Source organism: Harpia harpyja, chromosome Z, assembly GCF_026419915.1.
Source record: "Harpia harpyja isolate bHarHar1 chromosome Z, bHarHar1 primary haplotype, whole genome shotgun sequence".
NCBI classification, from domain to species: Eukaryota; Metazoa; Chordata; class Aves; order Accipitriformes; family Accipitridae; genus Harpia; species Harpia harpyja.
This window is the reverse complement of record NC_068969.1, coordinates 111,435,932-111,450,402: the sequence shown is the minus strand read 5'-3', so window position 1 is coordinate 111,450,402 and position 14,471 is coordinate 111,435,932.

The following is a 14,471-nucleotide window of genomic DNA, read 5'->3' as shown; positions in this document are numbered from 1 at the left end:
GACATTATGGTTGGTGAAATAGCAAAGAACGAGAGTCCAGGGCAGCCTGATGTAACAAACTGCACCGCCTGGCTTGGGCAAACAAAATGCATTGTAATGCAATGAGATGCTAGTTGCAATAAGGTGCTTCTTGCACACACAGACAAAAACCTGGACAAGCACTGCAGTGCCGGCTTTGAGTTGGACCATCAAATCTGAAAGTGCTGATGTGATCCTTGGCTCTGCAGCCAGGTGACTTGTGGTGTATGGTACTGGTAAGGTTGAACTCGAGAGGCTGTTTATGGGTCTGACAGCCACATTTTAAAATGGATGGTGACAAAATTGGAGAGGGTACAGAAAGGAGTCACAAAAAATGATTGAGGGCTGGAGAAAATGATTTGCAGGGCAAAGCATTGAAGAATTATGTTTAGCTGTCAGAAATAGATTTGATTCCCGGGGAAAAATGCCTTGTAGGCAAGGAAATTACATGGTACCAAGGGACTGGAGTTAGGTACCTAATTTCTCAAAGGAGCAGGGCTGGGACCATTCCTCTCTTCAACATTTCCTACATAACAGTTTAAGTGACCCCTATCCACTGTAAATCCAACTAATTTCTAACTCTGTCCACATATTGTAATTGAAAGACCTCACTTAAAGCTTTGGGGTCCACTTTGGGGCTAGCTGTTATATCACCCTAGTGCAATTCTCGTTTTGGCCTGGGATTCCTTTCTGGAAACAAAGTTTAACTGAATAAAATAAAACTAGCCTTTAGCCTAAGCCAAGCTGAAGCACTGATGACCTTGACAGGCTGGAGACAGACTAGGTGGCCTAGATGGTCCTTTCTGGCTTGGCAATCTTTGAAAAAGAATTTGCAGAAGAATCATGTAAATGTCTCTTGAACTTTGGCTGACAGCAACATGTACACAGTGCAGTTCTCATGAAAGGTGCCATAGAGATGGGTCTGCCATTGTATTTTATTGGGCTGTTCTGTTAGGCACGGATAACATTAATTGGATCAGAAATACTTGATTTCTCTTGTCTAAGTATGTTCTCAGTCCCATGGAGAGGGTATCAATTTTTATCTCTTATGAGAAAACACAGAATGGCCTTGGCTTTATTAAAATATGAAGTGTACTTCCCCCTCCCTCCCCCCAAAAAACCCACACCAAGAACCTTTGGAGAATACGAAAATGTCTTCCTCCTTTGCTCTGTATAATTTCACTGGGTCAGTCACACAGTAAGAAACACAGACCGTGAGATAACATCAGCAGTCAGAGGGTGCATTTCACAGGTGAGCTGAGGTTGGCCTCAGAAATTATTTGGAGGAAAAAAAATGAGCATGCTCACATGCTATTAGTAATGCGCAAAATCCTTCAGATTGCAATGGATAATATCCATGTGGATATCCATCCATGGATAATATCCGTATGGAGAATATCCAGTTCTCAGTATCTATGCACCTTCTTTATCTAAAACGTAAATCATCTTAGCTGTTCCTTTCCTCCCAGGGCTTTGCAAAACTTGACACATGGATGCTTATATGCTTAAATTATTTATCATTGTTGTGGGACACTTGAAACTTTTGAAGATGGAAACATGAGGAACAAGGTGTATCGCATTTCAGCACGAAGCTCTCCCTTAGTAATAGTTTACAAACATACTTTGGGGTGTTTGGCACTGTGTGTGTGAATGAACCTCTGCCAGCACATGCACGGTGAGAATGAGACCCCACAAGGCCCGGGTGCAATATTCAGCAAGAATCACTGCTGGTATTAAACCTCTGTCATCTGTGTTGGGTCTCATCTAAGGGACAGCACCCTTCCCAGCCAGGCAGTTGATGGCACCAGGTTGGTCAATGTCCTTGTGGGACACTTGAGCCTCTACCGCGGTAAACAGTAGCACACCCAGTATTATATTTATCAGTGCCAGGTCTACAGCAGAGTGTCAGGATACCTAATTCTGCCTTTTCTCCCTTTTCCCTGTTCATTGTCATTCCCTGACACCCCCATGGTGACAGCCAGCCTTGGCATCAAGTGGTGCAGAGATGCCCCAAGTCACAGGGAGCGGCACCAGGCGTCAGCCCGAGCGACCCTCCCTCCCCATCCCGAGGGAAAACCAGGCAAGAAACGCTAGGTCTGCAAAACCGACAGCTGATTGATTCCCTGTGCTCCGGGGAATGTACAGCGCAACTTTTTAATTCACACCTCGGTCATTTATCAATGTTTTCTTACCGCAGAATTTCTCTACCAGCCAGTTAAATTTGGAAAAAAAACCCCTCAAAACTACGTGGGTGAGTTTTTGCCCAGTTTCCCTTGCCTCTTGCCCCACAGCATCTTTTTTCTTGCCCTTTTCCCCACCAACCTGGTTTAATTTTTGAAGTTTTGGGTGGGTTTGGTTGAAGAGCCATGAAGCATTGCCCTCTGCCGGCAGGTCCCACACCTGGCTGTCAGCGCGGATGGATGTCCGTGCGTCCGTCTGCAACGGCTCCTGGCAGCGCTTAGAGCTGGGGAGGGAATTAAAAGGGTCAAGATTTGCAGCTCGGTATGTAGATTTTGGAAAAGAAAGGAGAGGAAAGGCAGAAAGAAATCATCAGCACCGAAAGCATTGCTTGTGTCCATAGAATTTAATACACAAATACGGTTTTATGGGGTTTTTTCTCTCTTTTTTTTTGTAGTTATGCTTTAAAATATTAACTGACAAAGCGTTTCTTGCTCCAGCTGCACAACACTGTGCTCATGCAGCAGCGTGTGTGATTGAGAGAGACTCGTGCAGTCCCGATGTTCATTAGGAGTGAAATGCAGACTAACAGCACAGGCGGTAAAAAGTCACTGACAATAAAAATTTGTTTGGGAACAGGATGCAGCTACCTTGATTATAACAGGATCTGAGCAGCTCATGGTCTCATAGAAAAACATTTATACTCACACTCTGCAGGACTTGAGGGGAATCCAGTGCTCCTATTTTGCAGACAAAGAGGTGAGACATAAAAAAAGGAAAATTATTTACATCAGGTTGCAATGGGAACCTTGGGCAGGAGGGCTTGAATTCATGTTTCTCACACCCTAGACTCTTCTTGCCCAGCTCACAGATGAATTTTCCCCACTCCGAAGTTTACACCATCTCTGTCCAGCTTAAGCTGTGAGTTTAGGTAGCAGGATACATTTTTAACTTTTTTCACTTTGACGAAACTTTGCATCTTAAATAAATTATATAACATAGAGCAGAAAACTTCTAGTGAGAGCAAGCTAAAAATATAAGATTTTTTCTTTTTTTTTTCTCTCCATCACAGCTCCTGTTCCCAAATTACACTTGCCTTGCTCAGAGTCTTAGAAAGCTGACACAGAACAAATTGTCCTATGTAAATTGCAAGTTTCCCTCCTGATTGACAGCAATCCACAAAGATGGACTAATTCCAGAGGAAGTCAAGCAAAGACTGTGTCATAACTATTAACCCAATTTTAAAGATGTTCCAAATTGCTGCTGAGTTGCCAGCACGTCCTTCATATAACGGCGCACGTAAATCCGAAGTAGGGGAGCCAGGCAGAGTACACGTGAGCAAGATGTAGCGGGCTACAGGTTGTATACGTGCAGTTTTGCTTCCCTGGCTACTGCAGCCTGTGTTGGGCAGGGACAACCACGTACTCCTCGCTCCCTTCCAGAGACTTTGATCTTGAAGACATGCAATGGGCAGTCAAGCATACGACCAGCTACATTCTTTCTGCCTGTTTTGGCTGCTGTTGTCCTTAAACCAAAACAAGTCATTAAGGAAGCAAGGAGAATTATTTTTTGAAATTTGGGTAAGGGAAAGGGAGAGGGAATAGGGGATGCTGTAAAATTGGTATTGTCATACAGCTGATTTGATTATGCCACTCCTTACTGCAGAGCCGTGACTGAGTTTATCGAGGTCTCCCTTTGCAAGTGATAATAAACCTAATAGCTGCCCACAGCTTAATATTTTTTCTTGCACTACATATGTTCACTTTTGGTCCTTAGATTATTTTTTTCTTCAGTCTCCATCTGTTCTTTTGCCTTTGAGGTACTTTAGTTACCATGGAAATGACAACATCATCTGGATGGGTGGAGCTTCATGCAGTGTAAAGTTGGTTTCCTATATAAAGTGGCTTGCAAGGTATAGGGATGGCTGACAAAAATAGAGCATTTTATGTGATAGCTTTTCATGGTTTAGGTGTGCAACAGAGAGATACCTATGTGTGCTCGTGAGGGCAGGAGGCACGATGTGCATCTTCCAAGAGGGGGCATGTGTTTCATTTTTGCTCTACCGGATGAAATCTTTCACTTGAGTCTTTCACGCCTGATTTCTTACAACCTTTAGTTGCAAGTTGGCTTTTTTTTTGAGAAGAACCTATTGTAAGACACTTTCTGAGTCCTATGATTGTCAGATGGGTCAGGCAAGGTGGAGAGCCGGTTCCCTGGAGATGTGCATCTTTTGTCATCATTGCCATGAAGAAGAATAGGAAGAGTTAATTTAGTGGGTGGTTGTCACATGGGCTTTATTATCTGGATATGTGTGTGGCATTGCTTCCTTGGTCTCTGGGAGGTGTCTTGTGCCTTCAACAAGTCCACACGACAAATGATCCATGATCAATACGATCCAGAGATCACTTAAAACAATTGTACACGCACATCACACGTTTCATCTCAACAAACCTGGCAAATCCAGGGCAGAGCCCTTGTTTATACCAAATCAGACCTTATTTCAGTAGTGACCCCATGGACGTTACCACAGTCCCAGAAGCTATTATCCACTATTAGCCCCTGTAGCACCTAGCAATATTGATTGTACAGCCTCATGGAGATGAAGGTACTTTAGATGAATAATGATTTTTGGCAAAGGATATTAAGGAGAGGGCCAGATATGTCAAAAAGATGAGAACTTGGCCCATGAAACTTAATATTAAGGCCTGTACAGTTTCCAGAAATCTTTTAGGCTAGTTCATATATTCAGTGGAAGTCTCTTAAAGACCCTGAAGTGCTCTCTGCTTGTCTAATCAGGTATGGGGATGGGTCCAGGGGATGTGTCACAGAAAAGGTTTTAATGCAGTTCCCACTGAGACCAAAGGAACAGGAAAGTGCTGAAATTATCAGAGCATATGCAAATATGGGTTCTTGATGGAGAGGATGTCTCAAACACAGGCGTGTCTGGCTAGCTGGGACAGCATTCTGTTCTTAGAAAGTTTGGTGGGGAGAGGGTGAGGATCCCACAAAACAACAGGGAGTCCCATGCAAAGTCCATGGGGATGACTTTGGTCAGTGCTTAGAGTTTGCTGAAAAGAGGAATCTAAGGTCAAAACCTTGGATCTTCTATCCTAAGCTTACTTTGTCATGTGCCTAGAGTCATGGTATTTATTTCTATTATGGTTATTTTTAGGTGCTCTAACTCCAGCTGCAGCCATTTCTTACCACAACAATCCTTTCAAGAAACAACCTCCCCAGCAACACTGGAAATCTTTGCCGTGGAAAAAAAAAAACAAAACCCAAACCAAAAAAACCCTAACAAACTCAGCAGCCGGCAGTAGAAATCCTTCTCAAAGGCACATGCCAGCAACAAATAAACTCATGATTTCCACAAAGCTCATAAACCAGTGGTGGTGCTGGAGGTTTTGCAGCAATTCAGGAAAATCCATCTCTTGGTCCAGCATGGATGGCAAACTCCAGGGTCAGGGACCCCTCAGCAGTCTCCCTTGATTTCTTTTTTGTGACTTGGCTGCGGAGAGCTGGGGCATTCATGTGTCAGGCACCATCCTGGCTAAAACATAAGCAATTGCACCAGTGAACTCTGGAGCGAAGAGCGTGACCTGTTATAATCGGGTGCCAAAAGCTTTTAGCCAGGCGGCGACAGGCTTGTCCTTGGTGTGAAGGGAGCACAGAAGAAGTGCTCCTCAGACAGCCTCATCAGGAGAAAACGAGGGCCCAGGGGAAAAAAAGACTGATTTCAGTCCTCTTAGAGATGGGGATGTCTGAAGCAACACCTCTGCAAAGGCTGCCAGCAGCCGGGGCCACTTCCAGCGTTGCGGTGTCACGCTTTTGGCGTGACAAACTGCTTAATAAGCCAGCAGCTGCTCCCAGCATCAGTTTGTCTCCGGAGCAGTTTCCATCCAAGCCTCGTGTGGAGTGTGTTGGAGTCATAGAAAAATAGGGCTCAGAGGGACCGGGAGAGGTCACCACCATCACCTCCGCCACCCGCTGACACAGCCTACGCAACAAGCGCCAGATCGGAGAGGACAGCTTTGAAACCTCTTGGGCAGACACAGGCAAGAGCAAAAAAACCAAACAAAAAAGCCCTTTCCTGCTATAATAGAGCAAGTGGGGATTTAGCAGTGGAGGGCCTCCAGGCATCTGAGTGGTGCATTTCAATCGTTTTTGCTGCTTGGCTTTCTTAAGCTCAAACTTAAAGCTGAATTTGCTGGGGTTGCTTCAGAGGTCCTCAATCATTTCTCCTAGGGGTCAGTTTTCCCAAAGTCTCTTTAGCAGGTGGCAGAATCTGCTCTCAGGTACTTTGTCAGGATGGTTGGCCACCAGACGTGGCCTTCACCTGTGGCAACGCTCCTCACAAGAATATGGGATCTTCCAAGGGAAGGGAGGAGATATTCCTCAGCCGAGAGCTCAGAAATCTTCAGCACAATGTACGCAAGATCCAGATCCAAAGAGAGATCAGGTATGAGGAGACATGGACCAGTCCTAGATGTACAAATGTGTTTTCCTTACATTAAACATAAGGTTGTTACAACCTAAATTCCAGTTGTCTCCTTCCCTTGAGCTGATTCACAGTAAAAATCCAGCCTAACTGAAGTTAATCCAAGTGCAGAGCCCAAAACTGAGATTCTTTCTTCTGATCTGCTGTCCATTTGAAGCCGCAGGGGGGTAAGCAGATCCCTTATTTCATAATAGGTCTTCCCCTCACACTTTTTTATATATGAGGCCTTTTACAGCTCAGACGTAGCAAGAAGAAAAATAGGACTTGATTTTTTTTTTTTCTGACTCAGACCTCTATAGGGATATGCACTGTAAAAAGTTAAAAACTTGGGAGTTTGTCTTTAATATATCTGTTTTTAATGAACTATTTGTGTTCTATGTTTGGATTACAGCTTTGTGAGCAATCAACTTCTTGATCTGCTAGCCAAACCTCTCAAAATAATATGAATGCTTTTCTTTGAGGTTATTCAGCTATTAATTCTTTTCTTGCTCTTTTTCCCATCAAAATGGTAAACTGGGGGGGGGGCGAAATGATTTTGAATTCAATGTGTTTCTTTTTGTTATAATTTCTTGATTTTAGACAAATTTGGGGGTTAGAGAATGTGAGAATAAGAGATTTTGACTTGAAGAGATAAGCCTTTTCTGACCAAAGCAATCAAAGCGATTAAATGAATGAAACATGAATTCACACATAGTTTCAACAGATATTAATCTGGTTTTTTTGTTTGTTTGTTTATTTTTAGGTTTTTTTGGGGGGGAAGTACATATTAGCTTGCAAAATGTCACCAGGATCTAACTAAGATCAAGGTGTTAAACTGGCATTGAAAAGTAGAGTGGAGGATCTGGTACGTGGACTTCATGTGTTCAGGGTTTCTTCACCCCTGCAGGAAGTGGGGAGAAGTGGTTTGTATCAGCTGCACCCTGTACATTGTTTTCTCATTCGTCACCAAATGCCAGGAGCTGCAGTAATCCATCCTGGAAGTGACAAACATATGATACCATGCGGCCTGATCCTGTGGGAGGAAGGGTGGAATTTCCTATGGGTGCAGATGCCTCAAGAAAAAGGACTTTTTTTTTAAGCCTGGAGTCTCTTCCTGGCTGTCCCAGGTTAGTGACAAATGGACCATGATTTCAAGGCTTTGTACCATTTCATTAGTCTTCTCTAGTAATTTCTGTTGTTTTTATTTTGAGTATTTCTCTATCGATTCCAAAGGGACCATTGTGGATTTGGACTGTGTTAAGAATCATTCCCGCATACAAAAGACGAGGATTTTTTTTATCCTTAATTTACTGATTAGGTATTCGCTCCATCTGCTACTTGTACCCTTGCTTCACACAATCCTGTATCTATCAGAATATACTCTGACCTTTAGCCACAGGAAAAAAATAATCTTATAACAGGATTTACAATGAAAATCTGTGCACGTTTGATGAAAGCCATTGGAATGGCAGCCATCCTCTTAAGGGCAGGATTAAGGTTACAAAGGCAGAAGGAACTTTATTATTTCCTGATCTGGTGAGTGTTGGACAGTCCAGCCTCCAGATTATCTCACATCCTATATGATTTATCCACAACTATGAATCAAACGCAAAAACTTGTTTGCTGGAGTTCTTCAACAGTTGTTCATAGTCCAGAGAATTTGGGTAATTTCCATGTCATGTGCCAATATCTCCTCTCCTTCCTCATAGCCCTTTTCAACAGCCAAGGCCGAGACATTTGGAGCAGAATCAGAGATGTACCCATCACCTCAGAAATCCTGCTCGGGAACCCAGCTATGAAAGTTGTAGCCGTAGATTTGTTTCTGCACATCCACACATAGTCACATGCAGTTACCCTGGTCCATGGGTGTCTAGTGACGTTCTGTCGTTAAATTCACATCTGGGGAAAACCCTGCTGAAATTAGTTTTGCCCCCCCATGTTGCCTGTGAGGTTAAAGGAGTCCTTGGTTGCCTGTTACATTATGGCTGGCAATTTATGATGCAGCTAACCCTGTATCTCTTCCTGAGGTTTGGCTGATGTACTTTGGGCACCGTCTTTCAACACGTGGACAGTGCCAAGGGTTTTTTGATGGGGATGGAAAGTGTCTACCGCAGAAAACAGAAAAATGTTTTGCCCAGACTATTGCCAACCCGTTGTGCAGCTGCACCACCAGCTCATCCCCTTTCAGGACAGACATTGCTGCTGGTCACAGCAGTGTTTACCCCAGGATTAGGCAGGGATGTAACTTCAGGAGAAGCAGAAAAGAACAACACAAGCTTCAAAGATTTACAAAGCTTGGCCTTTACATCACCCTGGGGACTGGTTCCCCATGAGCACTACATCCTTTGGTTTGTATTCTGGATACTCTTTCTGGCTCATCTTTTCTCCAGGTGCCTTTCATCCAATATCTAGCGTTCCTTTATTTGCTCTTCCTCTTCTTTTAAACTTACTCTTGCTCTCAGAGGAGCACCTGCAGTATATAAAACCACAACAAAAGCACTTAATCTAGTCTGACATTTTCACTCTGGAACTTTAGTTGTTTTTCTTGAGTGAAGTACCTTGTTTCCTACAACCATCAGTAGCTTTATGCTCAACAGAACTGGTAAGAAAACACATTTCCTGTCCAGGAAGAAATGTTGTTTTTTCAAATTTGTTCTGATCCAAAATTGAGCTTATAGAAAAATGTCTTTTCAGAATTTCCCATGGAATGAAAATTCTGATTAGAAAACCCCATCCACCACACAATAAAAAGCCCCAAACAACGAAAGGATTTGCATAGACAGAGTTCGGACTCTACATTTAGTATTGTAAAAGTAGTATGACAGTGATCCTGATTCAGTCATCCACATATGGATTTCTAGTGCTCTTTGGTATGTCAAAGAGCATCTGGGGTATCTCCAGGGGCCTGAAGGATATGGCACAGGACTTCTGCCCTTCTGGAACAGCCCATAAAAACCTCATAGGATACTCCAGGACATCTCAGATGCCAACAAACATCTGTGTACAGGTAAAGAAATTGAACTCTGAAACTGTGCACACCTCGTTTTGGAGGACTTAGTCTGTGAGCTCAGTCCTACCTCTGTCTCTTTGCTGGTCTGATCTAAGGAATCGCACTCAGTATCAGCACTGTGCTGGTTTCAGCATGCATGCCCATGTCTGAGATATGGTCCACTAAATCTCTTACATGCCAGTATTTCCAAACCAGGGTGTAGACCTGTGAAGCTTGCCTGAGTGCTCAGTGCAAATCTTGGAGTGTATGTTTGAGCGTGGACCTTGACTTAAATTTGACATATTTATCTCTGTAACACTGCTAACGCTGACAGCTCTTGTGTCAGGCCAGAAAAATTCAATTTATTGTACGTTTCCCAAAACCTTGCAAAGCCTGGGCCAGACAGACATCCTCAATGCTGGATATACACACCCTAGTATCAGTTCAAATAACTGGGAAAAAAAGAGGCACATAAATAAAAAGAACAGAAGAGATTAAAATAAACTGGGTTATAAATGCTGGACTTAGTTTTATTCAGAGTCTAGCTCATCGTTAGTACTGCCTTGATAGTGCTCCCCTTCCCCCTTTTGACCTTCCCTTTTAGGCCAAGCCTGTGACCTTGTGTGATCCAGCTCACTTTACGCCTTGGCCTAATTACAGCCGGAGGAGCAGAGGGTGGAATATGATAACTGTCCACATCTTTATCATAGGTGAAAACAGGCAGAGTAATCATTTAGGGTGGCTGAAGTAGGTAAGGCTGGGAGTAATGAGATGGAAAGTTTAGATTGAATATCAAGATAAAATTACCCACAATACATTCTTTTAGGCAAGGGGATGTATTAAGTCTCAATTAGTGGCAGTATGCTCTAATAGCACCACAGCTACTGACAATGTTATGGTCCCTTGGCCTATTAAATCATCTTTCAGAGAAACCACTGGAAGGCTGAACTGGACAAGCCACCAGTAACTGTAATATAAGGACTGATCCCATGATGGAGTCAGAGTGGAATAAATAGGTAATTTCCGTGTCACTCATGAGAAGACATTGTACCAGGTAATGATATCCACCAAGCTCTGTGTCTGTGCAAAGATCCTTGATGGCATTTGCAAAACTGCCTAAGTGACTTAGGAGTCCTAATCCTCTTTGGAAAACCAGTATGGTAATTTAGGTGTCTAAAACCATCTAGTGAGAATGAGATTTATGAAGCTCCCTCTCTTAAAAGTGCTTGGGTTTGAAATGCCCATCCAGACACGGATTCATAAATTCAGGGGAGTATTCACATGCACAGATTCAGTGGCGTACTGCAGGCAGACACAGGCTTGCTCTGCCTGTTCTTTGCAGCGAAGGACTAACAGAAAGCTTGGTACAGGACAAATTAGGCCCCTGTGCTTTTTTTTTTTTGGCACACAGCAGGGGCTTACCTGCAATTTGTGGTGCAAGTAAACCCTAAACCATGATGAAACTAGGATGAAGTCTCCCAAAGTGGCATTTTGTGGGATGTTTCTTTCTGAATTCATGTTCTGATGACACATGTACTACATGAATCAATGTATGTCACTGCCAAATGTAATATGTCTTCGATATAGAAACGAGTTAGTGGCGGATGAGCATCCAGCTCTGAATCTTCATGTCACTGCCACAAGCCTGAATGCTATAGAAATCCAGAGCATCAAGGGTATTATTGCAATTTGCATAAGTAGAAAACACAGTGATTAAAAGTTATCAAGAAAGCTATCGCTCAGTTGTCAGCTCCACGAGCAGATTCCAGTGATGTCTTTCCAGCTCCTTCATAATAATCTCCATAAGTTCTTGCTAAGAGCTGCATTGAAGTAACCTGTCATTTACTCTGTCTTTCACCAATTCAGCTCAAAGAGATGCGCCAGCTGTGATCACTTGGAGTCAGAGCTGCTGTGTTGCAAAGCTTCACTACAGCTGCAGGCAAGATATACAATTCGGAGATCTGCCGAACCCAAAAGTCATGGAAAAAGCAGAGCTGTACCACCCATAGCACCCTACCATCGCGGCAGGAGAAGTACTGCCCTGGGAGAGGAGAGCTCAGTCTCCGGCATGCTTTGCATGTGACGAACAGGGGCACGATGTAGGAAGGCGTTCCTTGTCTGAATTTTGTCTTGTCTTCTCTTTTCGTGGTTTCTGCTGGCCTCTGGTGTGGAAGCAAGGTGAGAAAACGGCTGTGGAAAACACCACGGATCGCTCCTCTTGGTGGATCTGGAAGACCACCTGATGTTTTGTTGATGATGGGTAAGTCTTCATCTGATTCAGTTTTCCCAGTATGTACTGCTGGGTGCCACAAAACCAAGGAGGTGTTATAAAGCTCCCTCAGGCAAGATGATATCATTACCAGCCTACATGTGCTTTGGAAGGATAGAAAATGCCATTATCAGTCAAACGACCTTTCAAGGTAGAAAAAGAGATTGAAACATAGTCTGTTCTTCCCATGGCCATGTTTCTCTGCCCTAGGAAGCATCTCCTGATAGACATGCTCTCAGGTGGCTGGACTTCTGTCTCCCACACTCAAGATTTCCCTTTTTTTTCTTCTCTCCTTTCCCTAATCTCCAAGTGCAAGTGTTTAATGTGGACCAGTTTAACTCAACTGTAAGTTAGTGCTATTTCACTGAAATTTCTAGAACTAACACCAATCCTGCATCTCTTTTTCTGCCAAGCAAAACTCATTTGCTGAGGCTAAAAGTGAGACCAGATCTCCTGCCGACACTCAGGAGAGGGGGCAGCCAGAATTGTCCTGTGGGCTGCAAGTCCTGTTGTTGTGCTTCACTCAGACATTTGTCCCCACTCTCCCTTTCATTACCCTTTGCCTAATGACTGGTATCTCTGGGTGTAAAACACAAACACCCCTGTGACAAGGTTGTCTCAAACGTTTGGGCTTCTTGGAAACCTCAGCCTATCAACAGCTAGTGGGTTCTTGGGGCTAAGTGGGATCATTACATTTTCTCCTACGGAACCAATTAGAGGCTGATAACATTATCACAATTATCTGATTAAACTTTTATTCGCTGTTCTTTAGTATTACTTCCAGTCCTCTTCAGACACTAAAAAGCATAAGCCTATGAAACAACTGTAGCAATGCTGGGAGCTTCCTTGGTGCTGTCATTGCCAAAAGACTGGGTGCCAAATGGTTCAAGTATTCTTCAGCTGGGAAATCGGGATGAGTCTGGAACCAAACAGGTGTATGAAAAAGGCATGGGGCATAAGCAGGCCAAATAAAAAAAAGACTTGTGGACTATTCTCCAGTGTCATGATTCCTGGCTGGTTGTCCAGGTTATGTTTCAAGCCACCTTTATCATGGCACACCAGAGTCAAACCTCATCCTCAGGACAGCTCGATTAGACTAAGGATCTGTCTCAGTATAGTTAGCCTCCTGAACTCGACTTTGTTATATTGCTAATCTCTAAGCCCATTACATCCAGAAGCATTTAAGACTTAATTTACTAAGTGAATTGTGAGAGAGAAAAACAACAAAGGAAGGAGGAAAAAAAATCAAATAAAAAGGAAATTCCAAGCTATTAAAGCATGCTTTTGGGGACCAGAGGTATGTGACTGTGAGTTAATCTGAGCGGTTTTCTCCATATAACTGTAATGGAACATAAGTCTCTTGAAGTTTGGAAAAGCATGTGGTCAGACTTGTATCCAGATCTTGGAGCCTGAGGGACTTATCTGGGCTCTATGATGGCAACACCTGAGCACCTCAGCTTTTATATTTAAACAGATGCAGATAACTGTATTATTGCCAAATGAAACATGGAGGCACAAAAAACTATTGGATTTACCCATATCCAATAGCAAATCTGTGACAGAGCCAGAAAATAAGCCCGAAGCCTACCAGGCCCACAGAGGCCGCCTTCTCATCTGTAATTCATCTTTCTGCTCTCCATCCAGGATTTTGAAGGTTCAAGCAATGCATGCAGAGAACTGCCTCTCTTTCCAATGAATGAAACACAGTTGCCCTGAGTTCTTCCAGAGCAGGACTAAAGCTCTGTGGTTCGTGCAGCCCAATTTGTCGGTGCCTCCTGTTTTGGGTTGGAGCTTCAAGACTGAACAAGCGTCACAATTCAGCTTGGCTGCTTGCGCAGCGACATCATGTGGAACCGCACACCAGCCCAGCGTGAGACCCTGACGAGCTCCCCAGTGAACCTGGCCCTGAGCTGGGTTTGCAGCCCAGCCCAAACCAACCTGGCTCTTCTGTTCTCCTTCTCAACTGCTTCCCACGCCTCCAGTGTTTACTCTGGCAAGAGATACCTCCAGTGCCCAAACCTTGTAAAACCGAAATGTGGTCCCAAACCACATTGCTTGGGTTTGGATCAAGATTTGAATTTCCAAGCATGTCTGAGTCCAGGATTTCTATTATTTGGCCTGCCATAGACATGAGGTCACCCTAGAAAAGCACATCTGGATAAAAGACAATTTCCGATCATTCAAGAGAGGTTTTGGATTCATGGGTACATCCGTTTCTGCATCTAGCACAGACACTGGTATTCCAATATTTCACTAATGCCTCTAAATGCAATGGGGTTTCTGGATCTTACTAGAGCGCTAATGGGAATGAGGCCCCTTTTTGCTCTGAGTTAAGATATGGTCCTCAACCCAAAAAAGAAAAAAAATTTCCTATATTATAGGCAGGTTTACTAACATTGTCAAGGTTATAAGACAATCTGTTACAAAACTGAGAGCAGGACCTGTAAATCCAATGTTTCATTAAGAGGGTGGAACACATTAATGGAATAGAGGATATTGTCTGTTGGCAAATGCTATGAATCAATTTATTTTATTCTTGG